Source organism: Erpetoichthys calabaricus, chromosome 4 (assembly GCF_900747795.2).
Source record: "Erpetoichthys calabaricus chromosome 4, fErpCal1.3, whole genome shotgun sequence".
Lineage (NCBI taxonomy): Eukaryota > Metazoa > Chordata > Cladistia > Polypteriformes > Polypteridae > Erpetoichthys > Erpetoichthys calabaricus.
Window position 1 is genome coordinate 168393123 of NC_041397.2, and position 13356 is coordinate 168406478.

General features: G+C 40.8%; 2 protein-coding genes across 2 annotated transcripts in view; one reads left to right on the forward strand and one right to left on the reverse strand.

Moving 5' to 3' along the window:
* The window catches only part of cmss1 (cms1 ribosomal small subunit homolog), a 398519-nt gene that overhangs the window by 221479 nt on the left and 163684 nt on the right, over positions 1–13356 (forward strand). The window lies entirely within an intron of this gene.
* Positions 1–13356, reverse strand: part of filip1l (filamin A interacting protein 1-like) — a 298961-nt gene that overhangs the window by 192007 nt on the left and 93598 nt on the right.

Sequence of the window (13356 nt, forward strand, 5' to 3'; positions counted from 1 at the left end):
CGTGATCACTTTCCCCTCCAGCTCGACTACACAGTCTCGAAGTTCGCGTATAACCTGTAAGAATGACTCGGTGAAACGAAGGGAAACCTCCGGGTTACGCCGAGCCACAGGCATAAACAGAGCATTAGCCGGTGGAGGACTTACCTTTTAATTGGTCCTACTGAAAATTGATTTCATTGCACTAAGTGAAACGTGGCTTAGCTCAGATGGCGCGGCTGTTTTAATCAAATCTGCTCCTCTGGATTACAGTTTTACTCGTGCGGACCGCCAAGGAAAGAAGGGTGGCGGCTTAGCAAACATTTACTCTAGCCGGTTAAAATGTAAAGATGTCAGTTTTGGTAAATTCAAATCCTTTGAGTATCTTGCCGTTGTTATTCATGGAGATTCTCACGTTCTAGTATTATCTGTGTATAGACCTCCTAAATTTAACATGTCTTTCTTTGAGGAATTTTCTGACTTAATGTCAATTTTAATTACGAACTATGACACACTCTTAATAGTCGGCGACTTTAACTTTCATATCGACAATCAGTGTGACCAAAAAGTAAAAGAATTCATGAACATCCTGGACTCTTTTGATTTGAGACAGCTCGTTAATCAGCCTACACATAAAGGACTAAAAGTTGATATAAAGCAGATCATTGATATCGGTCTATCAGACCGTTTTCTTCTACTTTTTAATTTAGAAATAATGTTAGAAAACACTCATGAGAAGCATTTTGTTAAAAAATGCTTCTTTGACTCATCAGCAGCTTTAAAACTTACAAACATTCTAAACAATCAATCCGTTTATAGTGCCAACTATAATAGCGAGGATAATGTAAAGAATAAGGTGGAAAGATTTAATACTAAAGTGAGTGCTGCTGTTGACATAGTTGCACCTGTAAAGACAGTTAAAAAATCTTCTAGCATTGTTATACCATGGAAAACCCAAAGAGTGTCTGATTTAAAGAGAACATGCCGTAGAGCTGAGCGTAAATGGAGGAAGACTAAACTAACTATCCACTATGAAATATTAAAAGTTAAAATAACAGAATACAATAACACAGTCTGTCTTGAGAGGCTCTGCTATTTCTCTAAGATTATAAATAACAATGCTAGTAATCCCAGAGTCTGATTCTCGACAATTGATCGTTTGCTAAACCCAGGTAACTCAAAGGAATGCCTCCTAAGTACTTCCAGTAAAACCTGTGAGGCTTTTGCTGTATTTTTCAATCAAAAAATTAATGATATTAGAAATAACAGTATATCTCCCCAACACTAAAGATCCTCCTAAACCCAATTATTCCGTTGTAAACAAATTAAACTCTTTCACTAGGATAGATTTACCTGATTTACATAAAATAATTTCTCAACTGAAACCCTCCACCTGCACCCTTGACCCAATACCAACAAATTTTTTCAAAGAAGTATCGAATGTGCTAATTGATAATGTTCTTGACATAGTAAATTCGTCATTAGATACGGGGGTGTTCCCAGACTGTCTCAAGACTGCTGTAGTTAAACCCCTACGTAAGAAAAATAATCTTGACCCCTCTGCTCTTGAAAATTTTAGACTCATCTCTAACCTACCTTTCTTAAGTAAAATTTTAGAGAAGGCTGTCATTATGCAGTTAAATGACCACCTCAATAAACATGCTATTTTTGATAAATTTCAGTCAGGTTTTAGAACAAATCACAGCACAGAAACTGCACTCGTTAAAGTAGTAAATGACTTGCGGGTAAATGCAGACAGAGGCCATTTATCTGTTCTCATCCTCTTAGATCTGAGTGCCGCATTTGACACCATTGATCATAATATTCTTAGAAATCGCCTTAGTCAATGGGTGGGCCTCTCTGGCAGTGTCTTAAATTGGTTTGAATCCTACCTGGCAGGGAGAAAATTCTTTGTTAGTTGTGGTAATTACAACTCAAGGACACATGATATCCAATATGGTGTTCCACAAGGCTCTATCCTGGGTCTGCTGCTCTGCTCAATCTACATGCTTCCATTAGGTCAGATTATCTCAGGGCACAACGTGAGCTACCACATCTATGCTGATGACACACAGCTGTATTTATCAATAGCACCTGATGACCCTGATTCTATTGATTCACTAACACAATGTCTGACTTGTATTTCAGAATGGATGAATAGTAACTTCATCCATCCATCCATCCATTTTCCAACCCGCTGAATCCGAACACAGGGTCACGGGGGTCTGCTGGAGCCAATCCCAGCCAACACAGGGCACAAGGCAGGAACCAATCCCGGGCAGGGTGCCAACCCACCGCAGGACACACACACAAACACACCCACACACCAAGCACACACTAGGGCCAATTTAGAATCGCCAATCCACCTAACCAGCATGTCTTTGGACTGTGGGAGGAAACCGGAGTGCCCGGAGGAAACCCACGCAGACACGGGGAGAACATGCAAACTCCACGCAGGGAGGGCCCGGGAAGCGAACCCGGGTCCCCAGGTCTCCCAACTGCGAGGCAGCAGCGCTACCCACTGCGCCACCGTGCCGCCTGAATAGTAACTTTCTCAAGCTAAATAAAGAGAAAACTGAAATCTTAGTGATTGGCAATAATGGATACAATGAGGCTATTAGAAATAAACTGGATACATTAGGATTAAAAGTCAAGACGGAGGTAAAAAGCTTAGGGGTAACTGTTGACTGTAATCTGAATTTTAAATCAGATATTAATCAGATCACTAGGACAGCATTTTTTCACTTAAGAAACATAGCAAAATTTAGACCTCTTATATCATTGAAAGATGCTGAGAAATTAGTTCACGTGTTTGTTTTCAGTCGACTGGATTACTGTAAGGCAGTACTCTCGGGAATACCCAAAAACACATAAATTGTTTGCAACTAGTGCAGAATGCAGCTGCTAGAATCCTAACAAGGAAAAGAAAATCCGAGCACATTTCTCCAGTTTTGATGTCACTACACCACAAACACACAAAGCACCATTATGTTCCAACAGTGAAGAATTAAAAGCCAGAAGTCTGCATGTCCATCATCATCAAGTCCTTCCGTGAGAACCCTAGACACAAGAGGACTATTTCATTTATGTTAGGTAGAATGCCCAGAGAGGACTGGGAGGTCTTGTGGCCTGGAACCCCTGCAGATTTTATTTTTTTTCTCCAGCCATCTGGAGTTTTTTTTTTGGTTTTTTCTGTCCACTCTGGCCATCGGACCTTACTCTATTTTTTTTATGTTAACTAATATTGTCTTATTTTAATTTCTTATGTTGTTATGTTTTTTTTTATTTACTGTTCTTCATTGTGTAAAGCACTTTGAGCTACTTTTTTGTATGAAAATGTGCTATACAAATAAATGTTGTTATTATTATTATTATTATTACTCGCCTGCTGCGCCCTGTGGAGCTTTCTTCCTCCTTCCGTCGGGTCCTCCCCCAGCTCAGGATGGACGTTTGCTGGTCCTGCCTCTGACCAGTCATCGACGGGAACACGACACACACCGTCCAATCCCTCGCCTGTCACGGGGAGGGACTTCCGGTTCTCCACTGTCGTCTTCCTCCTTCTCCCAAGGGGTTGGCGAGACTCGAGGCAGCACCTCTGCCACAGCTTCTGGAGATGCAGCAGTTCCTCCCTTTCTTTTAGCGTCACTGCCCCGGCTTCATTGTAGGGATCGACACACCTCAGCCAGCGACGCGGATCCAGGCAATCCCCTCCTGCAACACAGATACAGGGCCAGGCACGACCGACCCCCGCTGGTCGACTGCCGTTTGGGCCTAGGACTCACCTCCTGGATCCCGTCTCTTGGAGCTCCTCGCATCCTACTGGCTGCGTCCATGGATGTGCCGACCATGGTCTTCATGAGAACAGTGAACACTGGGCAGTCCGCAGCTCTCCTGCCTCGCCTCATCTTCCCCCATCAGGTTGGAAACACCGGCAGTCCCTGGGTGCTTCGCGGACCGTCCGCGGTGCGTGTGCGAGCCGCTTCCATGCAGCGTGTGTGTGTGGTGGTCTGAGGTGCCGGACCACTCACAAAATTATTTAATGGGGTCTCCGCCTTGCAACAGGCTGGGATGCCATTCTGTTGGCCATCTGGGACGCCATTGTGGAACATGGCCCGGACACAGACAGGTGGACACCGATAGTTCACCCAACACACGTTTATTATACATTATTTACAAATAAAGTGCCACACACAACCCCAAAACTCCCCCAAAGTCCAGGCCTCACAATGCCTCTCTTTCTCTGGTCCGTCTTCACTCCTCTCCTCCTGAGCTCCGTCTTGCTTCCTCCCGACTCAAGCCATCGAATGGAGGGAGGCGGACCCTTTGATACACACCCGGATGTGCTCAAGGTGCCTCCCGATTAGCTTCCGCCGGCACACCCAAGTGTGGCGTAAGTACTGGCTGCACACCCGGGTGTCCCTGGTCTTCAACCCACCCACCCCCCAGGTGTGGTGGAAGTGCTGAGGGTCAGGGCTCCTCAGGCATTGGGGCACCCCCTGGCAGTGACCATGGGCCCCTATAGGGTTGAGCTTCTAAGCTCTGCTCCTGTGGTCCCCAAAGCCACCAGGGCGGCCGGTCCTTCCGGGAGCCCCAGCTGGGTGCCACCCCCAGCCGCGTGCCACAACAGTAAGAAGCTCCTTATTCCATTGCTGCATGGTTTCATTAAATGATTTTTATCTTAAAAGATTTAGAAACATCAGCTTTTTTACAGTAAATGTTAAATTATAGGATTTTATTAAGTGACAGGTATTTGATATAGTATGTAAAAAGACTAAACTCTCAGAGATAATTTATTTCCTGGTTGCAGCTGAAACACTGCTGTATCTGACATGCAACTCTACAGAACTTTGTCATTTAAACTTTTTTGCTCATATTTAAATATGTACGTTAAGTAAATACTGTACTTTTTCATTAAAGATGGTGGTGACTGAAATATCTTCATCTCTTGTTACAAGTACTGTATTTCAATGCCATAATAATATCAGTGACATGGAATTTGACTTGATGTAGCTTGTAATATCAACACAGTGGCCATAGTAGCAATTCCCAACAACCCCCAAACAATTAATTTCACTAAAAAAACCTTTAGGTATTTTCAATAAAATTATTATAGCACACTTTTAAGGTTTAAATGTTAGAATCATGCACCTTATGGATAAGTATTGTTGTAAAATCTGGTAAGCCTGTGCTTGTATTTATCAATCATCTTAGAAAAGGAAAACTTTCCTTACTGGCCCAAAAATCTCAGAGTGATGCAAATTTGGTCCTACTCTTAGAAGAAGGAGTTAAACATTTAATCAGCTTTTCTAATTTAAGTTTACACCTAACTTCACCAGAATTTATGAGAGCTTGTGAGCTGTCTTAACACAGTATGAGATGCCAGAGTATGCCGTTCATGCAGAGATTGACCTGCACATCCCGGGAAAAGATGAATGCTTTGAAAACACTGGACAACAATGAACTTTTAAAAAGACATCAATTTGACAGAGACAGAATAATATTTGTAAAAATGCAGCGTTGCAGTGGTGCTAATTTGTCACAACCAACTGTTTCTCAAATATTGCACCAATGTTTGAATACCCCTACAATGTTTGAGGTAATATGCAGATTTATGTAGTTCCCCAAATCTCCAAATGAGGTAATGTTACAAAGCAAGCTGTTTTCATGTAAATCAGCACAAACATAAAGATCATTGCCCAGGTGTGGATGAGCACACATATCGTATCAATACACAGGAGGTCAAGGATGCAAACTTAACGTACTATAGTAGCCAGCATAATAGGCTGAACTTAGGTGAGGTAAGATGAGTTATTGACAGCAAAATGTCACACAGGTACACTTAGCACTTTGTATTCCACAAACTGCTGGAACATCCATGTTACACTTTTCAAGCCCAGGAAAGTTAAGAAGTTCGTGGGGCACTGCATCAATAAAGTCTCACAGAAGATAAGGTGGAATTATGGGGGGAGGCATGGCACAACACAGTACTCTGAAAGCCTGAATGGGGCTTATAGCCCTTTCTAGTTTCAGTATAACTGTTACTTTATGAGGCAATTCCCTTGGCCATAACAAAAAGGAAAGTGATTTGTCTAAAAGTACAGTTGTGTATCATTCAGTGTTAAATAAACACCCCCATTATCGAGCTTTACTCTTATTTTGTGTGCATGTCTTAGCCTTTCCATCTTGGTGCACTTTACAGCATTATTTATTATGTTATTGCAAAGTGGCAACAATTAAGTGCAGCTTATCGCAATATCTTCCCTGAAACCGGGTTTATACTTCACGTGACGTGTGTGCCTGTGGATGCTAATGCTACGCAAGCCGTGTACTGGTTATGCTTGCAGGTGTACTTTATGTAAATCTGGAGGATTCCACCAGGTGGGTGTGTGAGATATCATCACTGTGAGAAAACAGTGTTCAGCTTTGCTGTGTTGTTAACTGCCCGAAACATCCATTAAATTCAGGACACCTTGCTTTAATATCTCTGAAAAGGATGGATGTTTAATGATTACAGTCATCAATCCAGGGAAGCGCCCATTCCAGCAAGCATCGGGCTTGAGGCATCAGCTCATTGCAAGGTGAATACAAGCACACACATATACTAGTGTCACTTTAGCATCACCAAATCCCCAAACCTGGATATCCTTGGATGGAAACCGGAGCACACTATAGAGCCTACCAGGAAAACATGCAAACTCCATACAGGGAACACCAGGGACGTGACTCCCTGCAAGACATCAGCGCTTTGCCACCGTGCTGGATTCTAAATGTGCAGAGAGCTGGAATATCATAAATTTAATTTGTTCTGTGTGGTGATCGCTGCCTGCCGCTGCTGTTAGTGCAGGAGGAAGCCCCAGAAGCACGTAATGATTAACAATTTGGGTCAGTTTTAAGATGACGTTTAATGACAAAATAAACTATAAGATTAAAGTTGATTAAAGTCGAAATTTCCACTTTAATCACAAAATACAGTGATCCCCCGCTATATCACGGAAAAATTCAATAAGTACATCCTACCTGTAGTGTACTTTGCAGCCAATTCATAACAAAGCATACGGTTTTCAGCAGTCACTACGGTAGACAAAGAGTTTTGTGTTACAGTACCCAGATGATTTCTTACATGGCCCGTTATTGACTGAAAGAGCAGAGTCAACCAGTCAGAGTGGGTTTTTCATTCTCTTGGGCTCTGAATGGCTGCTGCTAATGTGGTGTAATCTCACAAGAACAGCGAGCGTGGGTCTCCGACGCATCTCAGTTCTCTGCTTATCACATACCTTGCTTGTGGTCCGGTTGTTGTGAGCAAACATTTTGTGAACTTTTCGTTTTGTTTTAAGCCCTACGATGGCTCCCAAGAGTCCTGCATCTTCTAAGACGGGAAGGAAAAAGTTACGCGGACATCGCTCACCATTACGGCTTGAATGAATCGACGGTACGCTACATTATTATTATTATTATATTATTATTATGTTACTCATATCCTTAGCCCGACCCACATATCATATGTGTTTACAAAGTGTGTTTTCATAAGTTTACATGTGTTTAAAGCATGTGGGAGGGGTATTTTAAGGCTTAGACTGTAAAAAAAAAAATAATGTTTGTTTTATATGGTCTTTCCATATCGCGGATTTTCACCTATCGCTGATTGGTTTGGAACGTAACTTCAGTGACAGGCAGGGGATCACTGTAGACCTTTTTTTTTCTTCACTGTGTCCTTTATTTTTTTTTTGGTACATGAGACCTTTAAAATTTATCTCGTCATTACGATGGGGAATATGCTACACTTGTATTGCCGAAGTGAGAAATAGATGAAGAAAGTCCTATGAATACATAAGCATTTGAGTTTGATGATTTGCTTCACCACATCGAACCATTCATCAAACATCATGTTGGAAAGTGATGTCAGTCTCTATTTGAACACAGTGCGCAACCCCCATTTTTTTAATGGTACTGCAGCTTTCGCACACATATTAATTTCTGAGGATGCGCTCCGAAGACTCATCAAATGAACACTGGGAACGTGTCAGCCATGATGCATGTGCATATGCGTTCTGAGCATGAAGTATAAACCAGCCCTTAGGTTTTTCCAAGGGTTTTTCTTCTTCTTTTTATATTATTATTATTGTTATTTTTATTATTTATTATCTTTGTGGTGAAGCCTTAGCGTTAGTATCAGAAAACTACAAAGCATCATGGTGATTTCCAGGAAAACTACAAAACATTGTGATGTACCTTGTGGCTTGGGCAGCCATAAAATCATGATGTCATTCATTTGCAAATATGAACTCTTTCAAATTTCACCATTGGTTCTTCTCCTAGTTAAAAAAAGTGAAAAAAGAAGTGGTGAGGCGGCCTTCTGCTGTTATGCACCTAAAATCTGGAATAGCCTGCCAGTAGGAATTCGCCAGGCTAATACAGTGGAGCACTTTAAAAAAACTGCTGAAAACACATTACTTTAACATGGCCTTCTCATAACTTCACTGTAATTTAATCCTGATACTCTGTATATCCAATTCATTATAATAACCATTCATGGTGGCTCTAAAATCTGTACTAACCCCTACTCTCTCTTCTGTTTCCTTTTCTGGTGTCCTTTTGGTGGCATCTACTCTAAGTACCATGATGTTCCAAAAATGATGGATGGATTAAAAGCCAGAAGTCTGTATGACCATCAGCATCAAGTGACTCTGTGAGAACCCTAACTACAAAGTAGAATGCCCAGAGGGGACTGGGCGGTCTCGTGGCCTGGAACCCCTACAGATTTTATTTTTTTCTCCAGCTTTCTGGAGTTTTTTTTTTTTGTTTTTTCTGTCCACCCTGGCCATCGGACCTTACTCCTTTTCTATGTTAATTAATGTTGCCTTATTTTAATTTCTTATTTTGTCTTTTATTTTTCTTCATTATGTAAAGCACTTTGAGCTACTTCTTGTATGAAAATGTGCTATATAAATAAGTGTTGTTGTTGTTGTAGTTGGGAGGAAGAGTAGGATGCTTCATAAATACATCTCACGTCCTACCTCAAATTCTTATCCCAGTCTAACTTTTAGTACAATTCCTAGGAAGGCACTTGATAAATACTGACCCTGGTCTTAATTGTCCTTAGGCATTTATCAGAATAAGAGTGAGTAAAGAGAAAATGGCAGATAGTACATGACAGGCCAAAAAAGATCTAGATTTTAGACAGAAATCTAAAAATCATTAAATATACCAACCCATTTTAGAACCACTGCACACCATTCTCAACCCCAGGTTCCTGTCCTTGACAAAGAGACCTCCATATGAAAATGCTGATCTTCTTTAACTATAGCATAAACAGCAGCCTCTGGTGTTCTGACCTTCCACGACAGAATCCTGGATGGGATATCCATAAGCTTGAAATCACCCACTGCAGTTTTGATGTGACTATTGATAAGTAAAGGTGAGAATGATCTATTGCTACTCTTCCTTTTTGGTATTTACTTCTGTATTATTTAGGCTATACCTTTTATTCCTTTATGCAGAATACAGTAGACCCCCACGAAGTCGCAGTTCAGAGTTCGCAGCCTCAGTCATTCGCAGATTTTTCCTTAGAACCTATCTAATAATTGTTAGCAGAAACCGCAAATATCCTCCGCAATTTTTATGGCTTTTTTCGTGGCAATACTGTCCTGTAGAGAGAACAGGAAGCAACTATAGAGGAAACGCGGCTTGGGATGGTGAAAGTAGCCAATAGAATTTGAAACTGCAACTCCCAGCAGTCCATGCAGTGGTTCTGATTAGTCTTCTGCTGAGGGTGCTGGGGTCAAAGGATGTCAGCGCGGCTTTTAAAAAAGTGGCCAGTGACCAAAAGCAAAAAAAAAGTTTTTGTAATTTGTGTTTCAAGTTCCTGTCTCTCTGCCTGCCTTCTGTTGGGTAACCTGTACTTATTCATTTTGTCCTGGATCGTTTCGTGTTTGGCATCTGGATTGTCTGCCATCTGCCTGTGTACGTGAGGACTATAAGTGTATTCATGGCCATCCTGTAAAGAAAGAAGCGCTCCTGAACCTGTCCACCCATCTTCACCATTTCAAGAACTAGCGGTAGGACTATCTTTACATTCCCATTCAACAAGCAGATTTCATCATTACATTTCATCCGTTGCCGTTTTTCTTGATTTACTGTGTGTGTTTTGTTAGTGCTTTGTTGTATTTAATGTGTAATTGCTGGAAGGGGAACGGGTGGTATCGTTGTTTTCATTTATTTCATTTGTTTTCATTACATTCTTTATTTGCTGTTTGATTACCGGGTTGCTTTGTTTTTGTCTCTGTGTGTGCGTGCGGGTCAGGCCAAGGCTGGGTGCGTCCCTGGAATCTCCCCCATAAAAATAAATAAATCACTGTCTTCTCGACAGTGTGAATCTTAGCGGCAGCAGACCACTACAGCGTTATTCATTTCTCCTTGCTGCTGATTGACTGTGATGCATCTCCAGCTGACTGTTCTTGTGTTTTCTGTTTTGTTCCTCTTAACCCTTAAACCAGCACAAGCAGCTATAGTCATTTCCCAGTGCCATTTGCGAGCACGCAGGAGCTGATCAGGCAGTGCCGTACATTCGTTGAGCAGCCAGCTGTTGACCACTGCCAGCCCCCTGTGAGCAAGGGGGCTGAACGCACCCGTAAAAGACACGGAAGCTCCTCAAAAAATCCCTCATAAAAAATGCTGATAGACTACTTTCACATTGCTCCCTTACTTGCTGGGCTTACTTGAGGCTGCTCTGTTGCGTAAATATGCTTCTCGCACGACGCTACACATTCTTAAAAGCCTGAATAGCGCCTGTCCATTTTTTGCTGATTGCTTTATTTCTCTCTCCTCCCCCAGACATCCTCTGCTCCTGTTTGGGGTCCCGCTCCTGTTGTGCTCCCCTATGATGTTTGCCTATTCTTTTAATCAATAACTAACTGCATACTGGGCTTGTTTTACTTCTGAAAGAGAAATGTTTGTTTGAAGTATTTGAATAAAGTTCCTGTCTCTACAATCTCCTGTGTTTCTGTGCAATTCTGTGACCCAAGCGTGACACCCTGCACCCTCACTGTCTCTGGGATTGAGCAGCTGCACTAGCCTGCCAGCGTTTACTTCTGTGTGCTTGCGAGCTGCCAATTCAAGCGCAGTTGGCTCAGTGATTTACTTAATTTCATCCATGGCATCAGTTGCATCTTGTACATATTGTTCCAGTAGTTTTTTAAATAGTTTTTACAGTTCATTAGCAGTGTGCAAAATAGATAGATAGATAGACACTTTATTAATCCCCAAGGGGAAATTCACATACTCCAGCAGCAGCATACTGATAAAAACAATATTAATTAAAGAGTGATAAAAACACAGTGCAAGTTAAAAAGTGCAAGGTGGAGAGTGCAAGGCAGATATAACAGTCCATAACATTGTATAACGTTAACATTTACCCCCCGTGGAATTGAAGAGTTGCATAGTGTAGGGGAGGAACGATCTCCTCAGTCTTTCCGTGGAGCAGGACAGTGACAGAAGTCTGTTGCTGAAGCTGCTCCTCTGTCTGGAGATGATACTGTTCAGTGGATGCAGTGGATTCTCCATGATTGACAGGAGCCTGCTCAGCGCCTGACGCTCCGCCACAGATGTCAAACTGTCCAGCTCCGGGCCTACAATAGAGCCTGCCTTCCTCACCAGTTTGTCCAGGCGTGAGGCATCCGTCTTCTTTATGCTGCCTCCCCAGCACACCACCGCGTCAATAAGGAAGTATAAATAGTATAAATGATCAGTGTTACAGTAATTGTTATGGTCTTTGCATGGAAAAAAAATGTGTTCTATTAAAATTTCATTTTTTCTTTGTGAATTGTGACGTTTGCTTAAAGTACAGCAAAAAAGTATTTGGCTTCCAGGGATGCATTAACCCCCAAGTATGTGACAGTTTAAGGGTTAAAGCCCCAAAATGCCCCCGAAACGCCTTGCACCTTCTAAGGCGTCTGGCAATGAAAACGCACTTGCATGAATTACTGTACATATAGCGGTAACATTGGTATTTTACATTCTAGCACTGCGGGAGACATAGCAGTACAGTATACAGGTTTACCTTTACATTCTTTTTTTTAGATAATGTATTAAGCTGAGTTTGAAATTAAAGTGTTTTGGGGGCATATTTAGGGTATAAACTATAAAAATAGGCATTTTTTTTTATCCACATCCAAAATTCGCAGATTCTCTAGGAACATAACCACCGTGAATTTTGGGGGTGCACTGTATTTATATACTAGCAAAATACCCGCGCTTCGCAGCGGAGAAGTAGTGTGTTAAAGAGGTTATGTAAACATATATATACATATACATATATATACATATCTACATATACACATATCTACATATACATATATATACATACATATACACATCCACATATATATACATATACAATTTTACATATCTACATATATATATATATATATATATATATATATATATATATATATATATATATCTACACATATATATATATATATATATATATATATATATATATATACATATGCACATATATATATATATATATATATATATATATATATATATATATATATATAAATATAGACATACATATATACATACATACATACATACATTCACATATATATATATTTATATATATATATATATATATATATATATATATATAGCAAAATACCTGCGCTTCGCAGCGGAGAAGTAGTGTGTTAAAGAGGTTATGTAAACATATATATACATATACATATATACACATATCAACATATATATATATATACACATACATAAACACACACATATACATCCATCCATCCATCCATACATACTCTTCATATATACATATATACATACAGTAATCCCTCGCTACTTCGCGGTTCACTTTTCGCGGATTCACGACTTCGCGGATTTTATATGTAAGCATATCTATACTAATAAAAGGCAAAGCCCTCACTGACTGACTGACTGACTGACTGACTCACTCATCACTAATTCAACTTCCCGTGTAGGTAGCAGTCTGAAATTTGGCAGGCTCATTCCTTACAGCTTACTTACAAAAGTTAGGCAGGTTTTATTTCGAAATTCTATGCGTAATGGTCATAACTGGAAACCTGTTTGACTGACTCACTCATCACTAATTCTCCAACTTCCCGTGTAGGTAGAAGTCTGAAATTTGGCAGGCTCATTCCTTACAGCTTACTTACAAAAGTTAGGCAGGTTTTATTTCGAAATTCTACGTGTAATGGTCATAACTGGAACCTGTTTTTTGTCCATATACTCTAATGGAGGAGGCAGAGTCACGTATCGCGTCATCACGTATTACGCCTCCTACGTAATCACGTGAACTGAAAACGAGGAAGAGATTTACAGCACAAGTCAAACGCGGGAACGAAGGTAAATGAC